The sequence below is a fragment of the Canis aureus genome, chromosome 31 (genome assembly GCF_053574225.1).
Source record: "Canis aureus isolate CA01 chromosome 31, VMU_Caureus_v.1.0, whole genome shotgun sequence".
Lineage (NCBI taxonomy): Eukaryota > Metazoa > Chordata > Mammalia > Carnivora > Canidae > Canis > Canis aureus.
In genome coordinates, this window is record NC_135641.1 from 30,850,464 (window position 1) to 30,873,765 (window position 23,302).

The window sequence follows — 23,302 nt, forward strand, 5'->3', positions numbered from 1 at the left end:
GCAAATTAACCAGGGTGAAGATCGATAAAAGTACTGGGGTGTCTTAGCCTGATCCCTAGCTTCAGGGACCCAAGGCCATGTGCACACATGTGGCTAAAATGGCCAGGGGGTGAACAAAACTTTTCCTGGGACACTTTAATGTAGGATCCCACTGTGTAATTTCAAAACCTATTCGTGAGGTCCTAAAGGGGGCCACAGTTCGCTTGGGAGCATAGGCAGATGCAACAGTGATGGAATTAATGGAATTGGATAGAATTGGATGATAATTTGGACTGTTTGAACAGCTGTGTATCCTTTTCCAAGATGTACTATGGGGATGGATATTATGTCTGACTGAGGAACACTGCTTGTATCTTGTATTGTAGAACTGAAGGCATTTAAGTGTGACCTTTGGCTATTATTAGTTGGACAGGCTAAATGAGAACCTATAGATTTGCTGGTGCCCATACAGGTTGTTAATATGACACAGCTATTGGATGCCTAGTGGACAAAAGAGATTTCCGCTTTAATTAATGACTTCTCTGTAGGTTAGCCCTGTGCAGCCCATGAGAAAGAGAAATGGCTCATAGAGACTAACAGTAGATTATCAAGGCTTGAATAAAGTAGTATCACCTACAGCATTAGCCGTCCCCAGGGTGGTTTCAACAGTCCAAAAAACATAATCCAAAGATATTGGTACTTGGTTCTAGATCTTGCAAATGCTTTCTTCTTGATCACAATCTCAGAAAAGAGCCAACCACCGTTTGCCTTCATATGAGAAGGATGCCAGTTTACAATTACTGCATTGCCACTGGGTTATTTAAAGTCACCAGCTTACTGCCACAATTTGGTTTGATAATATACTGCATTGATGATATCATGATAGTATCAGAAACTGAGGAACAAGCCAAGACTACTTAAATGAAATGGTGATATACTTGATTAACAGGCTGGTTGACAAAACTAGCAAAGTTCCCAGCGCTTACCCAAACAGCAAAATTATTAGGAGTAACGTGGGCAAGAGCCACCTTTGACATTCTTCAGACAACTAAAAACCAACAGCTGTCATTGCCTACCCTGGAACCAAGTAAGGAGCACAGTGCCTATTGTGGTGCTTGGATTTGGAGGGCACAGATTCCACATCTGGGAGCATTACTCCTATTATAAAACTACCTGAAAGAAGGTCATGTTTGAATGGGAGACTTCAGAAGAGCAAAAAGTAATAGCCTGATCAATATTGGGCCCTCATGATTCACACTCAGATATGATCGTGGAAGTATCTGCAAACTCACACTTAATACATACTTTTGCTTACGGCAATAGCCTGTGAATACTGCCTGAGGGTGACTGCTGGGATTTGGAGCTAGAACATTTCCAGATGCAACAGTATGGTACATGTCATACAAGAGACAGTTATTGGCTTGTTATTATCAGGCATTAATTGAAACTGACTCTGTGACTGAAGGACATAAAATATTATTGAAACCTGAAATATGTGTAATATCTTGAATGATGTCATAGAAACATTCCAATAAGGAAATCAGTGCCATAGAAGGCTTCATAATAAAATGGAAATGATTTATTCAGGAACATGCTACTGGAGGAATGAAAGGAGTTTCTCTTTATTCAGGAGTGGGTAGTCTCATCTCTGCAAGGCCAACTTTGGAACCGTCTGAGGAGCCACCAGATACTATTGACACATTAGTGGTGTCATACAAATGGCTCTTGACTAACTAGCAAAAAGCTGTGGTTTATGGATGGCAGTTCTACAGCACAAGCATCCTATTTATAAGGCCGTGGACTGTGACCAGCTGGTGAAAAACTACAGTTGAAGAAGGTGAGAACCAATCAGCTCAGTGAGCTGGATTACATCTATTTTCCTTGCATTGATGGAGTAATCGAACTACAGTAAGAACCCAGAAATCAGAGTGTATCTGGCCCATCAGTAGTGGCCAACGATTTGGCCATACAGTCAGGCAGATGGACAATGAAATATTGGATTGTTAAATGGATATCTATATGGGACACAGCCATATGGGAATATAAGGGGTTTGTTAAATAGGACATGTCAATGCCCATTAGAAGAATTTCTTTCTCAGATTGGAAGGTGATTGGTTATCTTGGTGCATTCACCTGAGGTGTTCAGCTGGGTCCGATGTAGCAATACAGAGATGGGCTGATCATCAACATATTCCTCTTGCACCCCCAGAGGCACAAAATGCCAACCAGAACTGTCCCGTCTGCCAGCTGGGAAGACAGAAACTACAAGAGGCTGTGGGGCAGGTTCCCAGGGAGAAGATTTCTGTGCGCAACTGGCAAGCAGATATATTGGGTCATTGCCAGTAGTGCTGGGAGGCTATAAATTGGTCCTGATGGAATAGACACTTAATTTGGACCAGGCTTTGCATACCCAGTGTTAATGCAAGTGCTCAAAACACTATAAAAGGACAAGAGCAGAAGATACTGTACAATTTGGACTGCTAAGCTGCGTTTCTTCAGACCAAGGAATGCACTTTACAGCCCAGTGTCCAAGGGTGGGCAAAGAGATCTCACAGAAATGGACATATTGTGTTGCTTATCATTCTCAGGGTAGTGGTTTGATAGAGTTGGCAGGGATAATTGAACATTCACTGCCTAAAATTGGAGAGATAAAGACATGAAAGGCTGATTCACACAACCTTCATGAGTGTGTGCTCACACTCAACATGTGGAGAGCCAAGGAGGGCTCCCTGTTCATTAGATTCCTCTGCTCCTTTGGAGGATTTGGGGGATAAGAGATGGGGAGGATGCTAGTATGTCTATATAATTATTCCCACATCCCCTCAACTTTCTTTTTTCCTAACTGATGGTGATCATTCTGGGTTAAGAACTACAATTGTGGGTACAAAAGCAGGAGGAAGGAGAGATGATCCCTATCAAGAAACTCTATACTCCTTAATCTGTATGCCAGAATGCCTAAGGGCCTATGGGCTGCATTGTGTCTCATTCCATCAGGCAGAATTCAAGTTGACTATGAATGCAGTTGTGTTGCTCAATGCTCTACAAAGTCTACTAGTTACCTATTAACCCTACTGTGTGTGAAGAGGAGTGGATCAAGGAGGAAGCACTCCTTTAGCACCAGCACATGGACTAAACCCTGCATCCCTTCAAATGGTGGGAAAGTTTGGGTAAAAATAAATGACACATGCAAAGAAGAGGAAATAGTAGCTGGGGGTAAAGGAATGAATAAATGGGTTTGTGCAACAGGAGAAATCCAATATTACACTGATGCCTTTAGTGTGGCTCAGAGCAACAGAAGGATATTGTCTCCTAGCACAGTTATATTGGGTGCCTCAAAAGGTAAAGCCATATGTTTGCCAAGATCATCTCTGCTTTTAGAGTCTGACAAGGACAAGTGGAAATCTGCAGATCTGAGTGGCATTGCTATGGGTGACATTTTAGTACCTGACATAATGAACTGAACCAATTATTAGGAACCAAATAGAACCCTAGTCATGTTCCTACATCTTTTGGCTCTTATTTTCCAGGTTACATCTACTACCAAAGATATTAAGTTAGGAACTTCCAGGAAATACTTTCTAGTGGGCCATCAAATTGTGTAGTGTACAGCTTTTAGCTAACTGATTACTATAAACCTTGATGATCAAATGCCTACAAAGGTCCCCAGTTATCAGGGCCAAAGTATAGCAGCAGTATGCCCAATATGCCACAGCGTACTGTCCACAAATACATACTATCCCTGTTTTGGTGGCTAACTAGGTATTAAACAGAATAGGAAAAGACAATGACTTTCTGGGGAATAAAGGAGTGCACATCATGTGGTAGAGCGGAGTTCCCCTGGGAATGGCCTTACCCCGAGATGAAGAAGGCTATGGTAGGCCTGAGAGCATACTCAGACAATACTACATCTAGGTGTGTAGTATTGTCTATACCACTCTTCTCACCCAAGTATGGGAGCATTCCTGAGTACCAAACATATATGCTAACTGCACCCAGGCCATTAGTACACAAAGACAACAACATGCACGGTGGATTCAAGCACACTGATCCCCAAGACAGAAAAGGGCCCTGGGGGCAATAGGTATCAGTTTAGGCATCAAAGGCCAAGCTGTATTTGCTCTTAATGAGGAGCCCTCTTCAGAGAATGACAATCGAGTTTTCTTATTACTGGCATGAAAGGTAGCCTAAAAGGCCTATTGTGTAGCACATAGGGACAAAAGCCATCCAAGTCAGTGATAATTAAGACATTTTTATTGGATGCCCAAGGCAACTTCAGAATAAAAATCCCACTTTGTATTGTCTGACTTTGTGTTGGGCAAGTAGTCAAAGAAATGTACCCTGTAAATTTATAAAACCAGTTTCTAATTAAACTCACTTATTGTTTTTAGAGTCTGTATCAAGAACATTCTTATAAATCCTTAAACATATTTTCATGCAGTTTGATCTTCTAAAGGTCACAGTTTTATGTCAGAAACACTGAAGTTCCAAGTAAATCAGAGAGGATTCTTTGTATAAAATGCATGGTGTCCCATATTTCAACTCCAACTTCCAAAACACTCTTTCATGGGCCACAGAATCCAAAGGACTCACTTTAAACTAAAGTTGAGGTGCCTATTCCTGTGGCTGTGTTTCAGAAGGCCCCAACCAGCCTCACGGGCCTCATTCTCCGAAGCTGCTGCTGGAACTACAGTTTTGCTGGGCTGGGAGGAGGATAGGAAGAGCGCCAAACCATGAAGCAAACGGTAAACAATGAAATATTGATGGCGTCAAACAGAACCTGAGGGAATCACAGAGGCTCACATTACTCAAAAGCCTTGTGGGTTTGATAAAGTTGCTTAGCCATATGTCTAAGGATAAGAAAACACAAATATATGATACAAACTCCAATCGTGAGGGTCATCAAGTCTTCACACGATAAAGAAAAAATTCTGGGTTTTAAGATATTTATTGTCACTTATGTCTTTTAGGACCCATAGGCAGATCAACTGAGGAAATATTTAGATTTGAAATAAATGCCTGCAAAATCCAAACTCAGAGCTGTATACTGTAAGACAAAGGCTCCAATATGCCATCAGTTTTTGGATGCTCATCAGCTTCTAATAAAAGAAAGAAAAAAGATAGATTTGAAACTTTAGGAAAACATACTTTGAAAGAACTGTAAAATACATTCTTGGGGGATGTTAAGTAGCTGGGTTGAGAATAAAACACCATCCCATTTAGCTTCTGGTAGAGAATGTGAAAAGCATTTTTGTCTTTTTAGAAAGTTCAAAGCCAAATAATTTGGGATAATTGCTTGAGCATCTGGAAATACCAACTCTTTCATTACTTTGGTCTGACCTCAGAGAGATGCAAACATACATGGGAGAGCCCATCAACTTTTTCATTGTTTATGTGTCCATGCTTACACAGATAGAAAAGTCATGAGCAAAAACGAAAGTCGTTTGATTTATTGCAGTGGCTTATGGAGGGTTTATGGGTAGTTTTTTCTTTTCTTCTGATTTATGTTACCACTCTTCCCATGATTTCACAATCACATTTTCTCAAATGTTTCCTGCATGATGCTTCTTCTACAGCCAAAAAGATCCACTGTTACATAAAAACAGTTGTGGGGCAAGTAGGTTCTTGACCAGATTTGTGTGAATTCTCCCTAGAGCCCAAGATGAGGATCTTAGGATAGAAATAAAGACTCCCAGCAAAACCAAATGCCTGATGACCTTATAAATAAGTGATAAAGGAGCAGATGAACCACTGGATTTCAAATCTAGCTGCGCATCAGAATCAGCTGTAGAGTTTTAAAATTACAAATTTAGGGATCCCTGGGTGGTGCAGCGGTTTGGCGCCTGCCTTTGGCCCAGGGCGCGATCCTGGAGACCCAGGATCGAATCCCACATCAGGCTCCCGGTGCATGGAGCCTGCTTCTCCCTCTGCCTGTGTCTCTGCCTCCCTCTCTCTCTCTCTGTGACTATCATAAATAAATAAAAATTAAAAAAAAATAAAATAAAATAAAATAAAATAAAATTACAAATTTAAAACTACAGCTGCTCAGATTCTTAGGCATTGTGATTCAGTAGCTCTGGGGGAGGGGTCAGACATCTGTATTTTTTCAGATCTCCATAGACCACAGTCAGGAATGAGAATAGAAAAGTTCTTAGGCAGAATAGACAAGTTCTGGAAGGCATCATGGGAAAGTTACTTTTCATCTTATATCCAAATACATGTTTTGACCTTTTTTATTTTTAGCATGGAGATGTATTTATAATAATAAACAGTATAAAAACAGTTTAATTTGCAATACATATGATTCACAATCACATATACATCAAAATTTGTTCTTACTATGGGTCCCACAATTATCTCTGTTCACTGCTCCTCCCAGAACAGCTGGTAGATGCCTTCTAGTTCTATCCCTTTGACATGCAAATGAAAAATACCCCTTGAGAATTGGTCCTGAAACAAGGCTGTATGTCAGCATCACCTGAGAAGCTTTTTTAACTATAGATTTCCAGGCCCCATCCCAGGGGGATCTAATTCACAATATACAAGGTGGATCAAAAATCTGCATTTTTAAAAGGCTCTCCAGGGCAATGCAATAGGTTCAGTTCTATTATATTCAGTTCTATTGTGTTTAGACAATGCCACCTTGGGGGAGGAGCAAATTCAGCAGTTCCATATCAATCACTGATATCTTAAGAGTAGGAGGATACAGGACAGATTTGGCCATAGTCAGAGGAAGGAGAGGGTGTATAGGAGGGCGTTACATTTAGGAGGTGTAGGGAAAAAAGAACATCCACAGACCGATTCGCTCACCCCACAGTCTTGCTAGGTTCTAGCCAAAACCTTTCACTGAACAGATTTTGACTGCATCTTTTACCTTTTCAGACCTCCAAGTTATAAAATACAGTGAACTCAGTTGCCTTTCAATTGTTTTGGTCTTTGGGACTATTTTCAAGTAAATAATATATGCAGGTCATGACATTAAAATGAGAAGCAGAACACACTAAACCGTAAGTTCCCAAGGGCAAGGGCAAGGCTTGAAATCTCTTGCAGTTCCAGCCATGCCTACAGAGAGCTTGGTAGATGCCCAGTGAAGGTTAATTGCTCACAAAAATCCAACAAACCTCCTGGTTTTTACTTCAGCTCCTCCTTTTGAGTGCATTGGGACGAATCATTCAATCAGGACCTCAGGCTTTTTCTGGCACATCAACAAGAATGTTTCTTGAAAAACTTTGAGGACAGATCCCTGCCCCCATGAAAGTTGCTACAAAGTGGAAAATTTGTTAAATGTAATAGAATCTGTTCTAGACATGATTACAGTAGAATAAGATATGGGGAGTCTAAAATAAAAATAAATATAGAAAAAGTCCAGGATATTTTTTGCAAAATCCTGGAGAACTTGTACAAGTTGGACATGAAAGGTATTTAGTGATTTAAAAAGCTAGTGAAACTATTCACAACAGTAATATGATATAAACATGTCACAAGACAGTAGCAAAGCTTAGAAGAATTTCTTTAAGCCAACATTTTAAAGACATATTTACTTATTCAGACATATTTACATCTGTATCGATCCATTCAAACAAGATTCATGAAAAAATATGTATGAAGGTAAGACTTAAATGACATTTACTTTTGCTTTTGAAATGGAGATCCCTCCCTGGCCTTTAAGCTATTTGGTTCCCAGTAACATCTTTTCTTTCAAATTCACTCACTTGGTTTAATTTTTCTAAGTGCCTTTCTCCACTAGCTTTCAAATAAATTATTTACCCCTCTGAAATGTTTTAAACATCACCCCAGCCAAAGCTGATGTAAGTGAACCCGGAGGAATTGACAACACACAAAATGAAAGTTTTTTTTTCCTTAAATGGGGCTACAGAAAAACAAGGAAAAATTGATAGAAGAATAACCTTAATTCTCCATTTCCAAAGAGGGGAAATGAGTGCAAGGCAAACTGGAGCATGATGACATTTTCCTAGATTTTTCCTTTTCTACCAGGAGTCAAAATGTAGCATGCTCGGTGCCCGTTAAAATGGATAAGTTGCTAACTTACAAAAGTTAATTGTTCTATAGAAAAGGGTTAGGGTATTTTGTAGAAGGAAATATTGCAACAGTATACAGTATTTAGTGTGATTGAATTAGCATATAGGATTTAATTTTTTAAACTTAAAAAAAAACAAAAGGCATAAATTCCACAAGGTTTCATTTTGTGGCAAAGGACCAAAGACACAAAAGAATGAACTGTGATTTTTCTCAGGTCCATAAAGCAAGAATGAAAAATTTTGGACTTTGACTTTTACCTTAAAATAAATGCAGAAATGAGGACAGCTCTGGCCAGAAAGGGGATTATGTACTGAGTGTGTTCCACCTCGATTTAGAAAAATGCTCCTAGAGGATGAACAATAAACCTTTTAAGTCTCTCTCACCGCAGCTGTACGCAAAGGAGCAAGAAAGATGTAGAAAACACAGCAGAGGCTGAGAATGAACGGAGTAGTTTCTTTGCGGAAGCAAGTGTGGGCGAAGCAACGAGCTGGGATCTGTTCCCACAAGAATGTTTATATCTTCATTAAACCAGAGACTCCAGCCAAAGAAATACCTCCAGAGACTAGGAATCAGGCTTCTTTTTAATGCTTTAGCTTTTAATGAACTAAAGAAATAAAGTTGTTACAGGAAGAGTGAACCCACCTTATTTTCCTGCCCTCAGACAACAGATCCCTGGTTTCAGAGTGAGAAGTGATCTTGGAATTCACAGAATCCATCTTTTCAAACTTATTTCATCACTGAGAAAACTGAGGCCCACAGGAAGTTTTTCTAATCGTCTCATCTCCCCTCAACGCCCCAGCGTGGTCACTTACTAAGACCCTTCTGCTTGTTACTTGCTCAAACACTGGTCTGGAGCCCTCTTAGAATTCTTAGATTCTGGTCAGCAGAGTCTTTAGATGAATTAACAAACCACCAATAAGCCACTTACTCCCTTTTACATGCACGCGCATGCACACGCATGCACACGCAAGGACAAAAACTCACTCACAAAGGACAAAAGCAAGAACGGGATCCCTCACCTGAATAGCAGAATGACAAGTAGTCACTACAGGGTACGTCAACACAATGGAGTTACTATAAAAGCACAGGATTCGAGACTCCTGCTGTACGGAAATGTGAGAATGAAGTAATACCAGGAGGAAAAGGCAGTTTAAAAATTCTCTTTATTTGCAGTAGAGAAACCTGACATCCATCAACGGTGATAAGTCGTGTCAATAGGGCGACTGTTGGTCTGATGTGATGAAAATGGCACTCTTCCTCCATGGCCTTTCCCCAAAACGTTTAACCCCAGTCTAATCACAGAGAAAAGATCAGATGGATCCCAACTCAGAGGCATTCTTCAAAATACTCGACTGGTACTCCTCCAAACTGTCAAGGCCATCAAAAACAAGGAAAGTCGGAGACACTGATACAGCCAAGAGGAGTCTAAGATAGACACGACCAGCTGCAATGTGGCATCCTGGATGAGATCGTGGAACAGGAAAAAGACATTAGATAAAAAAACTAAGGAAATCTAAATGAAGGATGGACTGTAGTTAATAATAACGTATCAATATTGATTTGTTATTTATAACAAATGTACCACACTAATGTAAGATGTTTATAATAGGGGAACCTGGGTGCAGAGTATATGAAAACTCTACACTATCTTTGTGATTTTTTTTTCGGTAAATCTAAAATCATTCTGAAACAAAATGTTTACTTAAAACATTTTATTTATATAGTACATATACTGGTGCTTCTGGAGTCAGATCCATTTATAAGTCTAGTTTCTGCTTATTAATCATATAGCCCTGGACAACTGCTGCCTTCATTTTTCCTTCTTTCTCTCTAAGGGTCGTAGAAACTGAAGGGGATCCAGATATTTCATCTCAAAATGTGTCGCTTTGGCATAAGACTTATTTTTATTATTTTAAGCTAAAGGCAATTGAAGAACAGCAGACATAAGAAGAGCTCTCTGCCCTCTCCCTCTCTGCCTAAAAGTAGGGCATAAATTCCCCTTCACAGAAGTGACGTAAATTTCCATTTGTAAAGGTGCTCCTCCCTTCCATCCCAGGAAGAGAACCAGCATAATCATCGGAGAGGGCACCTGGAGTTGGAGCCAGCATAGCAAATCTTTTTTTTTTTTTTTTTAAAGATTTTATTTATTTATTCATAGAGATGCAGAGAGAGAGAGAGAGAGAGAGGCAGAGACACAGGCAGAGGGAGAAGCAGGCTCCATGCAGAGAGCCTGACGTGGGACTCGATCCAGGGTTTCCAGGATCATGCCCTGGGCTGCAGGCGGCACCAAACCGCTGTGCCACAGGGGCTGCCCAGCATAGCAAATCTTACTCAACCACCCTTGTCTTCCGCACAGTCCTCAGTCAACTTACACTTTACTGTCCTCCAGAGCCCCAAACACCACTTTCCTTTATCTAATCACTTCTCTGCGAGTTATGATTCTCTGTTAAAATAATAGATAAGCCCCCAAATCTAACCACTTCTTTGGGTTTTCACATATTTCCTGTGAAGTCCCCATGCATATAGACATATTAATAAAATCTGTCTGCCTTTTCTCTTGTTAATCTCTTTCATCAGTTTAAATCAGAACTTGTCCTCATTTCAGAACATAAGAGGATAGAGGAACAGTTTTTGCTTTCCCCAAATCAAGTGAGATCAATAAGCTATATGCATGATTGTAGCTAATAATTTGGAAGCTTCAAATTTTATCCTAGCTATATAACTGATAAGTACCTTTAGAAATCAATTTCTTCATCTTTTAAAAAAGTTAATTTGAATTTAATTTAATTAGCATATACTATATCAGTAGTTTCAGAAGTAGAATTCAATTTCCTCATCTTTAATCCAGAGGTGATCATAGTACCTTTATCGCAAAGAGATGTTGTAAGCAATAGCTGAGATGATGCTGGTGGAAAATGTTCAACACAGTTCAGGACACGTGGGCTGTTATTATACACAGCCCCTGCTACATAGTTGACCCTCAGTCAAAGATCAATCCTTTTTCTTGGCTCTCCTGGTAGAGACACAGCAGGGACAACATCTAGCTCCTAGCTTAGCTAGTTTAAAAACCACATTTTATCTATCCAGTTAGGTGTGATCAGGCCCAGGGAAACTGAGTCATCTTAACCAAACTTTCAAGAGTTGAGCTCACAAAGCAGCAGGCTAATGTATTAGGTTTCTTGGGAAATAGAGTGGTCAAACAGACTGTGTCTGGCTGTGAAGCTGGTTCCTCCCAGTTGGAAGATCCTCTGAGGCTCACCTCAGGTTCAAAAGCCTGCTCCAGAAGGACTGGGGTGGGATGCAAAGAATATTATCATCTCAAGGGAGTATGGAGCCAGCTTGTGGTAATTTATGTTCCTAGTCCACTGTTAGAAGATGAATCGTGTCCCCTCAAAATTCATTTGTTGAAGTCCTAACCCTTAGTACCTCCGAGTGTAACTATTTTTGGAGGTGAGGCCTTAAAGAGGTAACTGAGGTAAAAGAAAGTCTTTAGGGTAGGCAGCATTCCAATATGATTGTTGTCCTTATAAAAGGAGGGCATTTGTATACAAACAAGCACAAAAGGAAGATCACAGAGGGACACAGGGAGGAGGAGGCCATCTGCAAGCCAATCATGTGGAGGAAGAAACCAACCCTACTGATTTTGATCTTGGGCTTGTAGCTTCCAGAACCAGGAAAAAATTAATTTCTGTTGTTTAAGACACCCAGTCTGTGGTACTTTGTTACGGCAGCCTTCACAAACTAGTACCTACCCATTAGAGAGAAACACCTAGTCTAATTCTCTTTTCAGCTCTCCTTCTCAAACTGTAAGTATTGAGACATGTTACAATTTATTTGTATAAATAACCGTGTGTATAGACATACTTGTATAAATATTTATTTGTATAAATAAACTTATTTATATGAATACGTACAAGCAGAAAATCAGAATCCCTTGTTGAAATTAAGAAAATACTCCAGTATAGAGCTTGCCAAAGTTGATTAGTGTACAAAAAATGATTCCATAGTAAAATACATTTGGAAAATACTACATACTATAGCTTCTCTTCGAAATTCACCATCTACATCAATATATCAAAGTTTCTGAGAAACCCTATGAGAGTGAATGTGTTTCAATATTATTTAATCCAGAAATTGTTTCTAATAGGTTTCTATTTACAATTCACTTTGAGAAACATAGCTCTAGGGGAATGCTTCCCACTTACCCATCATCACTTAAATGTGTTATTTCCACAGGGTCAGTTAATGCCATTCTTCTTATTCTCACAGCCTTTGTTTTTTCAGAGGGCGATGTTTCTTGGCTATCTTCCCAGATTCTCAAACTTTGCTCACGCAGTACGGAAAAATAAAATTCTCCTTGCGAAGCACGGTAAAGAGGAAACAGAAACCATTTGAGCTAATGTCATTATCTTGTTACATCAGTTAATTCTGAAAGTTTTCACAGGAACCTAGAGAATATAACAAGACAAGAGAAGACACGAAGCTCTCAATGGCAGCACCCGGCTGGCTTGGATGGTGGAGTGTATGATTCCTGCTCTCAGGGTGGTAAGCTTGAGTCCCATGTTGAGTGTAGAGATAACTTAAAAATAAAATCTTAAAAAAGAAAAGAAGGAAAGAAGAAAAGAAAGAAAGAAAGAAAGAAAGAAAGAAAGAAAGAAAGAAAGAAGGAAGGAAGGAAGGAAGGAAGGAAGGAAGGAAGGAAGGAAGAAAGAAGAAAAGAAAGAAAGAAAGAAGAAAGAAAGAAAGAAAGAAAGAAAGAAAGAAAGAAAGAAAGAAAGAAAGAAAGAAAGAAAGAAAAGAAAGGAAGGAAGGAAGGAAGGAAGGAAGGAAGGAAGGAAGGAAGGAAGAAAAGCTCCCATTTGATGAAATGTACTTTTTGAAGAGCCATCTTTTCTGAGGCTTTCTGAGGCTAGTTGCGGCGGATATTTTTAAGAGCCAGATAAATAGAATAACCAGCTGGGAAATTGTTACCCATGTGATACTGAAAGGAAATGAAAACTTATCCTATCTCTGGACATGGTCAACCTGAGTTTTATCTTGATGATAAGAGAAAAGTTAACTCAAAACCATTGTTATTTATAACTGATTTTTGTCTTGCTTCTTAGCCAGCTGGCCAATAAAATAATTATTCCTTTTTTGGCCTATTCTTCACCTTCATCTCTCTTAAGATCCTGATTGTCATTTCAGATTCTACACATGGAGAGACAGCAGCTTCTGAAAAAAACAGATGACCAGCTTGAGAATGAATAATGAAAAATTTATTTTCTAAAAGGAGTGAGCCAGGATATAACTTACAAACCTGCTGAATTCCTCAGTGGAATTAGAAGTAGAATTAAAGAAGGTGCCAGAACATTAGAATTGAAAGAAAAGGGCAGTCCGGGTTGCTCAGCCTCTCTCTCTCTCTCTCTCTCTCTCTTTCTCTCTCTGTCTCTCATGAATAAATAAATAAAATCTAGAAAGAAAGAAAGAAAGAAAGAAAGAAAGAAAGAAAGAAAGAAAGAAGGAAGGAAGGAAGGAAGGAAGGAAGGAAGGAAGAAAGAAAGAAAGAAAGAAAGAAAGAAAGAAAGAAAGAAAGAAAGAGAAAGAAAGAAAGATGATGACTATCCCATAAGAAAGAAAGAAAGAAAGAAAGAAAGAAAGAAAGAAAGAAAGAAAGAAAGAAAGAAAGAAAGAAAGATGATGACTATCCCATACAACATCTACCCCCTCCCATTTTTCTATTAATAGAAATGGAGACTTGGGACAGAACTATAAGGGAGGGTGTGTGGTACCCAGCATTTTCAGGCACAGTCATGGAGAGCTGGCTTCCACTCAAGCGAGGCTATTTACCAGCTGGGGAACCCTAAGCCATCAGTCAACCCTTCTGTGGAACCTGCAATCATTGGGGCACCTGGATGGCTCAGTTGGTTAAACATCTGCCTTCAGTTTAGGCCATAATCTCAGGGTCCTGGGATTGAGCCCTGGGTGGAGCTCCCTCACTCAGTGAGGAGTCTGCTTCTCCCTCTCCTTCTGTGTGTGCATGCTCTCTCTCAAACAAATGAATAAAATCTTAAAAAAAAAAAAAAAGAAAAAGAAACCTGCAATCTTTGCTGCTGTGCCCTCCTTTATGGGTGCTTTCTTTCTTTCTTTCTTTTTAATTTTATTTGTTCATGAAAGACAGGGAGAGAGAGAGAGAGGCAGAGACACGGGCAGAGCGAGAAGCAGGCTCTATGCAGAGAGCCCAACGTGGTACTCGATCCGGAATCTCCAGGATCACACCCCAAGTTGAAGGCAGGTGCTAAATCGCTTGCCACTTGGGCTGCCCTTATGTGTGGTTTCAAGGAGTAAGTAAGATCAGGTGAGTTCATAACTGGATGACTTCTGCATGAGAGGTTGCAATGATAGCCTGTCATTTTCCTGATGTGTTTTCCTGAAATTTATGATAACTTCAACTCTTAAATTAGGAGATTTTACTTGAAAATCTTGCCATTGGTGACAACATGGATGGACCTAGAGGATATTATGCTAAGTGAAATAAGTCAGAGAAAGACAAATATCATATGATTTCACTTATATGGGGAATCCAAAACACAAAACAAACAAAATCAAACAGATACAGACCCATAAATACAAAGAACAAATTGATGGTTTGCCAGAGGAGAGGAAGGTGAGAGGATGGCTGAATAGGTGAAGGGAACTGAGGTACAAACTTGCAGTTATAAAATAAATAAGTCACAGGGATGAAAAGTATAGCAGAGGGAATATAGTCAATAATATTATAATAACTTTGTATGACAGATGGTAATGACACTTAAGTAGTGACCATTTCCTAATGTGTATGAATGTCAAATCACTATGTTGTATACAACTGAAACTAATATAATATTGATGTCAACTATACTTCAATTAACAACAAATTGGTTTTCCATCAGATTTTTTGATACTTTGTATAAATAAATTTATTTGTGGAATTATAAACAAGCAGATAATCAGAACCCCTTGTTGAAATTAAGAAAACAAGGTCTTTCAATATTGGGCCCACATTCCCACACACACAAAGCTCAGAAGCATTCCCCACCTTCCATGGAGCACATGCTCTCCAGGTTACATCAGTGCCCACCCCTATCCATTTGTTAATGAGCCTTGTGTAGTACAGAGAGGCTTTGGATTTCTTAGCCTCTGTAAAAGAGTGAGTTGCAATATTGGGAATCAGGGCTTCTGCACTCCAACTTCTTCCTGGACATAATGTATCATTTCTTTACACTAAGGTTGGAGTTTGAATTTATCTAAAAATCCGTAATCACTGACAACACTGAACTTTACCTGATTCCTGTTCTTCTGGAAAATGGAAAGGGTTAATCTTCTCAACCTTTTGTTTCCTGAAATCCTCCACCCTTCTGTGTTACTAGAAAGGGCTCCTATAAAGAACTACCCTTCCCCTTGGATAAAGTATGTAGACACCCCCTTGTTTACCCATGAGAAAGCCAGATACAGACCCTTCAAATTCCTATTCTTTGCCTTGTTAAAAAACAAAATTCAGTTGAGTAAAGATCTATTTGGCTTTATTCAACAATTCATGAATTGGGCAGCATTCCATCTAGCAAATAGAAAATTGCTCCAAAGAGTTGTACAAATTGGGAGATTTTTATAGGTAGACATAGTTGGGTCAAGGATGTTACTAGCAAAGAATGGATTGTTTCAGGCAAGGTCACCTTCCTTTGGAGGATGACAGAGGTCTATCAAGCAGATTTCCTCCCTAGTGCTGACCAGGAAATTCCAGACCAACTGGGTAAGATTATATTCCTGGAAAAGGCTGAAACTGGAGTTAGGTCAGTAATGAAGTCTCAGTTTGGTGATGCAGTCTTGCACAAGTGACTCCATTTTAGGGCCTGTTGTCTCTTTATTAGTCTCAAAAATGATTGGATGAATTGACCCTTCCCCAATGTGGGAAGAAAGATTTCCTCTGCCCTCAAGGTCCTTCTAGCTGGGCAACGAATCAAATTGACATGAGACAGATTAACAGAAGAAAATATAATTTAATTCTGCGTGTATGGGGAATCCACACAGACATGGAAATTTCACAGATACTCAGGCCAAATGAGTACATATGTCATTCTGATCTAAGGAGAAGGTGGCAGGGGTCTGGGACTTCAAAGGGAAGGAATGCAATTTGCAGGAAGATGAAAAAGAGTAAATGTTTGATAAACAAGTGTTTGCTGGGCCACTCCGAAGCAATGGGACACAGAGGACTTTGATCAAACAGGCCTTGCTTGGTTCCTCCCTATCCTGCCTAATTCATGCCATAAGGTAGTTATCTATGGTGATAGTTCTCTTTCTGGAGCAGGTTGTCTATCTAAATTCTTCTAGGCAATTGTGGGGGAGCAAAAAGTTTCTTCCTGAGTCTTTGGAGCCTTGATTGTTTTCAGTTCAGCATAATCTGCAAGCCAAAGTGACCCATCTTAAGGGAGCCCACCCTTGGCCCCTAACCACCACCCCCTCCCCCCCCAAAAAAACCCAACTAACTAGATACAGATATAAATTATTTCTTGATCAGCCGACTGGCTGGAGCTTCCCCTGAAGATAAAGGCAACTCTACTCTCTGTGTCTCTCATGAATAAATAAATAAAATCTAAAAAAAAAAAAAAAAAAAATCACCCCACCTATAAGGAGCCTACTCTTCCCTATAAAAGTCTTAGGGGAAAACCACTCTGCAGAGAGACTGTGATCTTGACATCTAGAAGGCTGTTCCTATTGCAACATTCTGAGTAAAATCAATTTCCTACCTTACTTATTCAGGTTTATTTGCCTATGACACACTGGTTCAAAGTGTATGGGCTCTTTGCAAAGAGCATGAATCCTAGTAAGCATTTCAGACATGACTGAGTCACAGTGTTGGACAGTGGCTGAGTGTTCCCCCAGCTTAGGGGCTGTTGTAGAAAGGGATGTTCCAAGGAGGCAGGGAGGGAGAGCAAGACAAATCTGGAGATATTTTAAAGAGAAGACTGAAAGGTGTGTCTTTGTGATGGGCAGAAAATTCTCTAGAAGTTATTTTGTTCACTCAAGACAATTTCATAAGCTAAGATTTAGCTTCCATCTCCATTTCATCTCACCCCACCCACTCCCTGAAATATCTTTGGTTTCCTCTCTATGGTGTGTCTTACATGCCACCTCCGGTTACCTAATCAAAACCCAGCCCTGATCACTGCATTGATCTACTCAAAAGACTGACTGTGGCATTCTCCATTGCCTTTGGGGTCAAGATCAAAATCTGTCCTGTGGCACAGAAAATGCTTCACAATTTGATCCTGTTCTGTCTTTTTGTAGCCGCCTCCCACCAATCCTCAAGCAACACCCTCCCCCAATACAACAATACAAATGAAGCATCCAAATTATAGCAGGCATCCCAGAGGAAGCCTGATCTCTATGTCCCATAATAGAACTTTGGCAGGCCCCCAGGAGCGCTGTTTACTAAGGAACAAGTGGCCCTGAGAGAAATGGGGAAAAAGACAATGTTGGAGCTCCTGTTAATCCTAGGAACCTGGCATTAAGGCTGTCCACTGTGAACGGCACACAGAATCTGCTGGCTATTAAGGGAGAGAGATGGCTGTGAGGGTTGGAAAAAGCATCAAGCTTCAGGGAAAACCAGGCACTAACTGAAGGACAGCCTCAGGTTATCTGATTCTAATCTCTCAACATCTTTGAGCTGTTTTACAACTTTTGCATTTGATAGTAATGCAAAATGTTCTCATGAACATGCAAATTTTGTCCTGATAAAGGTCCAGTTGATTTCCCTAGCCCCTGTGGAAAAACCTGTTTGCTTCTATTTACATAGTAATTTCAATATTTCTCTTTTTTTATTTTTTAAAAATATTTTATTTATTTATTTATGAGAGACAGAGAGAGAGAGAGGCAGAGACACAGGCAGAGGGAGAAGCAGGCTCCCTGCAGGGACTCAATCCCAGGACCCTGGGATCATGCCCTGAGCCAAACTAAGGTAGATGCTCAACCACTGAGCCACCCAGGCATCCCAATTTCAGTATTTCTGATCTATAAACACATCTGTTACAAAGCCTGCCTGGTTCCTTCATTGGTTAACGAGTAAAATTAAACCTTTAACATATATATATATATACACAATTTATCTTTGAACAACACGGGGGTTAGGGGCACTGACACCCACAGTCAAAAATCTACATGTAACTTTGGACTCTATCCAAAACTATACTCTATCCCAGAAGCCTTAGGATAACAAACAGTTGATTAACACATATTTTGTACGTTATATGTATGATCTACATTATTCTTAAAGTAAGTAGAAAAAAGAAAATGTTATTAAGAAAATCATAAAGAAGAGACACCTGGGTAGCTCAGTGTTTGAGCGTCTGCATTTGACTCAGGTCATGATCCTGGGACCCCACAGGGAGCCTACTTCTCCCCCAGGACGCTGGGATTATGACTTGAGCCCAAGGCAGACACTTAACTGATTGAGCCACCCATGTGCCCATGCTTTTGATTTTTAATTATCTTTTAATGGAGGGTTAGATGCTGTCTGGTCCTACCCCAAATTCTTCCTTATCTATGCAGGGACAAGTTGTCTCAGCATCTTGAGGGAGTCACAAGAGGTTAATGTCACTATTCCAGGACTTAAAAAATGACTTATGAAACATCATGTAAGAAGACCTTCTTCCTCTTGAGAGCAGCTCAGCAGACACCGACGTCAACAGGTAGAGGATCTGTGCGCAGGTAAGTCAGCAGTGGGGCGGCAACAGCGGTCAGCTCCTGAGCCTCAGCAGCGGTGGGTTAAGGACAGCTGTGTCTAAGGACGCTGACAGACATCACACCCAGCCAGGGATAGAAGGGAGGCCTGGAGGCCTGGAGGCCTGAGGAATGGATGAGCCTGGGAGCTCAGTGGACCTCAAACCTACAGAGTTTTCTTGTTGTCATTGTTAAACCCATATTCTTTGAATATCCTCCTTAAGGCAGACATGGGGTTGGGGAGGGAAGAAAGGATTAGGTTACTTCGGTGCTATATCCAAGGAGTTCTTGTGATCTAGTACTCATTATTAAAGAATCTGGGGCTACGAGGTTATGTAGGAAAGCAAATATATTGTAGATAATACGCTCTTGAGATGCCCATCTGTTGAGCTTACCCAAGCACACTAGTATCCACACCAGTTAGTTATCAATCAAAGACTGGGGTCAGTCTCTCATCGGCTGTCAGGGACCGTAAATGTATCTGCCATTTTCGGATGACATCTGTGACTACAGAGATGACAATGCAATCAATTTCAAAATGAAATTGCAAATCTTCTGAAAGATGTGGGTGTGTGAAACAATGAGTCTGACATTGGAGAAGCGTTTGAATCATCTGCAAAGCCATGACGGGCAGGAAGAGACAGTTAATAACAGAGGGGAAAAAAAAACTGACCAGATTTGGCAGATGTCGTAGGTGACTCATTCAACATCTCCCACCCCTTCTTTTCCTGCCTGTCTCTACTTTGGAGGCTGGAAAAGCTGAAATAACCTTTCTTCCTGTCTTTCCTGCACCCACCAAAAACCAGACTGCCCAAGTTCAAAGCTGGCTTCACCTCTTCCTAACTACGTGATCCTGAGCAAGTCATTAAACTCGCTTTCCCTCAGTTTGCTCATCCATAGAATGCATCTGCCTCGTGGAGTTGTTCTGAGGCTTAAATGAGTTAATATATGTGAAGCCCTAAGAATACTTCCTGGTGGAGAAAACAAAAATGCTAACTCAGGGGTGTGCCTGGCTGACTCAGTCAGTAGAGGATGCAACTCTTGGTCTTGGGGTCATGAGTTCAAGCCCCATGTGGGGCATAGAGCCTACTAAAAATAACAACAACAAAAACACTAACGCAAAAATATATCTGCACCTCTATGTTTACTACAGTATTATTTATAATAGCCAGGATACAGAAACAACCTAAGTGTCCAGTGATGGATGAAGGGATAAAAAAGATGTGAGATATGTACACACACACATATATATATATATGTGATATATACACAGAAATGGAATACTACTCAGCCATAAAAAAGAATGAAATTTTGCCGTTTTCAATAAAAACAGATGGACCTTGAGGGTATTATGCTAAGTGAAGTAAATCAGACAGAGAAAGATAGCTACTATGTGATCTTACTTTTATGTAGAATTTACAACAACAACAAAGATACCAGGCTGATAGATTTGAAGAACAGATTGATGGTTGCTAGAGGTAGGGGATAGGCAAAATGAGTGAGGGGAGTCAAAAGTTACAAACTTCCAGTTATAACATAAATAAGTCATGGGGATGTCAAGTATAGCATGGTGACCATAGTTAATAAATCTTAAAAATTCTCATTACAAGAAAAAAATTCTAGAACTGTATGTGGTGACAGATGTTAAGCAGACTTCTTGTGGTGATAATTTCTCAATATATACAAATAGTTAATCATTATGTTGTCCACCTGAAACTAATATAATGTTATTTGTCAGTTATATCTTAATTAAAAACAAACAATAGAAAAGAATAGTTCCTGGCAAATAGCAAGTGCTCAGGAAGCGTGACCAGGAGTCTAATTGATCTAGAAGTAGGGTCACATGCATGTACACCTCTTGGTGTGGAGGTGAGGAGACATGATTAACAGTCTCATAGACTGCTTATTTTCGAGGTGCGATTGGCTGAAGCAAATTCTGGATGCTGGGTTGGCTAAAACACTAGAGGTCCACCAGCTGTGCTGAATCACCGCCAGCCCAGGGTGATTGTTGTTAAGTCATGCACTCACCAGCGGCCCAAGGAGAAGGTATGTAACACCTGGACAGTTGAGTTCCAGACTCATCACCACTGCACCTTTGGGAGGCTAATCCAGCACCAGACAGATTTGGAAAATTCTTTTCTTCCTCTCCTGATATTCCTTTTACCTTTTCCTATGCTTAATTTTCTCGTGTGTAATGTTCTCAGCCCTGTATCTATTCACACAAAATTGTGATAAACACTCCTCTCCCATCTGTAATGTTAATCTGGAACTATTTGGAATGCATAATCTTGCCAACATTTGGTTGGCTATACATCATCATTAGCAGAACAATTCTGCCCCCCTTCAGCCACATTTGTCAAGTTCCTACTGTTTTCTTGGCTCCAACTTTTCTCCCTTAGTGATTCTTCATGGTGAGACCTTCAATTTCTTCCATCTTGCTGACTCTGCTTCCTTAATAGTCCCTCAGCTTTCCTGCCCCCTGACCCAGACTCTTCAAGGACTCAGGCTGGCTTTTGCTCACCAAAGGGCAGTCTGGCTGAATGCATGTCCCCCATTTCTTGGCTACTCTCGATCCCTTGTCTGTTGAGTTTTCCTCTAGAGCACAGTGATGAGTAATTGCACCCAAATCTCTAGCAAAAGCAGTGCCAAGAACTAACAGGAGGCCTTCTGAGCATAAAATTACAATTTCAAGCTGAGGAAATGTTTCTCTAATCATTTCCTGCCTTTCTCAATTCCTTCCATCCCATCTATAATCATCCTCCCTAAAGATAAAAATAAAATAAAATCTGGTTATAGAATTTCTGAACTTTAAACAGATTCATTGAAACACAGGTTGTAAAGATTACATTTTGCATAAATTCCAAATTTGAAGAGGATATGCAATCCCTCTGTGAAATTCATAAAACAGAACATTATTTCATTAATAGGCAGGCTTTTTCAATGTAGACATATAAAAAGGACCATGAGGAGTATCCAGCAAAATAAATGGAGCATGGAATAGTGAAGTAGTGTTAGCACTCTAAAATTGAGTCTCTAAAAGCTGCATAAACAGGAAAGTCATGCTGGTGATTTAGAGAAGGGATTTCTGGGATCCCTGGGTGGCGCAGCGGTTTGGCGCCTGCCTTTGGCCCAGGGCGCGATCCTGGAGACCCGGGATCGAATCCCACGTCGGGCTCCTGGTGCATGGAGCCTGCTTCTCCCTCTGCCTGTGTCTTTGCCTCTCTCTCTCTCTCTCTCTGTGACTACCATAAATAAATAAAAAATATTAAAAAAAAATAGAGAAGGGATTTCTCAGTTGCCGTTTTGTATGATCAGTGATACTTTGACATTACCGTTCGAAGCATAATTTTAAACTTAAAATATTAGGGGCAAGCAAACATTTCACAAAAGAAGATATACCAAAGACTTAAGCACATTGAAAAAATGTTCAGCATCATTAGTTATCAGGGTAATACCAATAAAAACCACAGTGAGATATACTAGAATGGCTAAAATTAAAAAGACTGACAATCCAAAGTGTTGACAAAAATGTAAAACAACTGGAATTCTAGTTTTCATCTCCGGTGGAGATGAAAAATGGTACAGCTATTCTGGAATACAGTTTGGCAGTTTCTTAAGAAACATACTCTTACCTTATAACCCATTCATTCAACTCCTAGATATTTATGAAGAGAAATGAAATCAAATGTCCACACAAAGATTTACACACAGATGTTCTTAGCAGTTTTATTCATAATAGCCACTAGTTGTAAAGAACCCAAATGTCCACCAGCAGGTAAGTGGATAAACAAAACATGGTATATGCCAAAAGGGATGAGCTACTCATATACACAACAAGGATAAATCTCAAAATTATCACGTGGAATGAAAGAAGCCCAGACACAAAAGATGTATATATATATCCTATATAATTCCATGTATATAAAATTCTAAGCAATGCAAACTAATCTCCAGTGATTGCCTGGACACAGGAATAAAGAGAGGATAGATAGATTGTAAAGGGGCCCAAGGAAATCTTTGGAGGTGAGGAAATACTCTTTTATCTTAATTGTGGCAATAGTCTTATAGGCATGTCAGATCTGTCAAAACTCACTGGACTGTGCACGGTTTATTTTTTTTTTAATTGAAGTAAGTTGACACACAATGCTACCTTAGTTTTGGGTATATAACATAGTGATTTGACATTCTATACAACACTATTACAAACCATTAACTATATTCCCTATGTTGTTCCTTTTATCCTCTTGACTTACTCATTCTCTAAGTGGAAGCCTGTATCTCCCACTCCCCTCCCTGCATTTCATCTATGCCCCTACTCTGGCAACCATCAGTCTGTTCTTTGTATTTATGGGTCATTTTCTGGTTTTGGTTTGTTTGTTTATTCATTTGTTTTGCTTTTTAGATTTCACGTGTAAGTGAAATCATATGGTATTTGTCTTTGACTTATTTCACTTGGGCAGGATTCCCTCTAGCTCCATTGAACTGTGCATTTTGAGTAGGTGCAGTTTATTGTATATAAGTTATACTTCACTAAAGTTGATTTTTAAAATAT

The 23,302-nt window shown here is 39.9% G+C and overlaps 2 long non-coding RNA genes across 3 annotated transcripts in view; one reads left to right on the forward strand and one right to left on the reverse strand.

Annotated features, from left to right (window-relative positions):
- LOC144302620 (uncharacterized) overlaps positions 1-12,653 on the forward strand; it is a 33,456-nt gene extending 20,803 nt beyond the window's left edge. Inside the window, exon 4 of the long non-coding RNA XR_013369562.1 lies at positions 12,286-12,653. This is a non-coding gene — a long non-coding RNA (uncharacterized LOC144302620). The remainder of the gene's footprint in view (positions 1-12,285) is intronic.
- Positions 9,161-23,302, reverse strand: part of LOC144302622 (uncharacterized) — a 106,715-nt gene continuing 92,573 nt past the window's right edge. For both annotated transcript variants that reach the window (XR_013369568.1, XR_013369567.1), the window contains exons 3-4: positions 12,222-12,372; positions 9,161-9,475 (exon numbers count right to left, since the gene is read on the reverse strand). This is a non-coding gene — a long non-coding RNA (uncharacterized LOC144302622). The remainder of the gene's footprint in view (positions 9,476-12,221; positions 12,373-23,302) is intronic.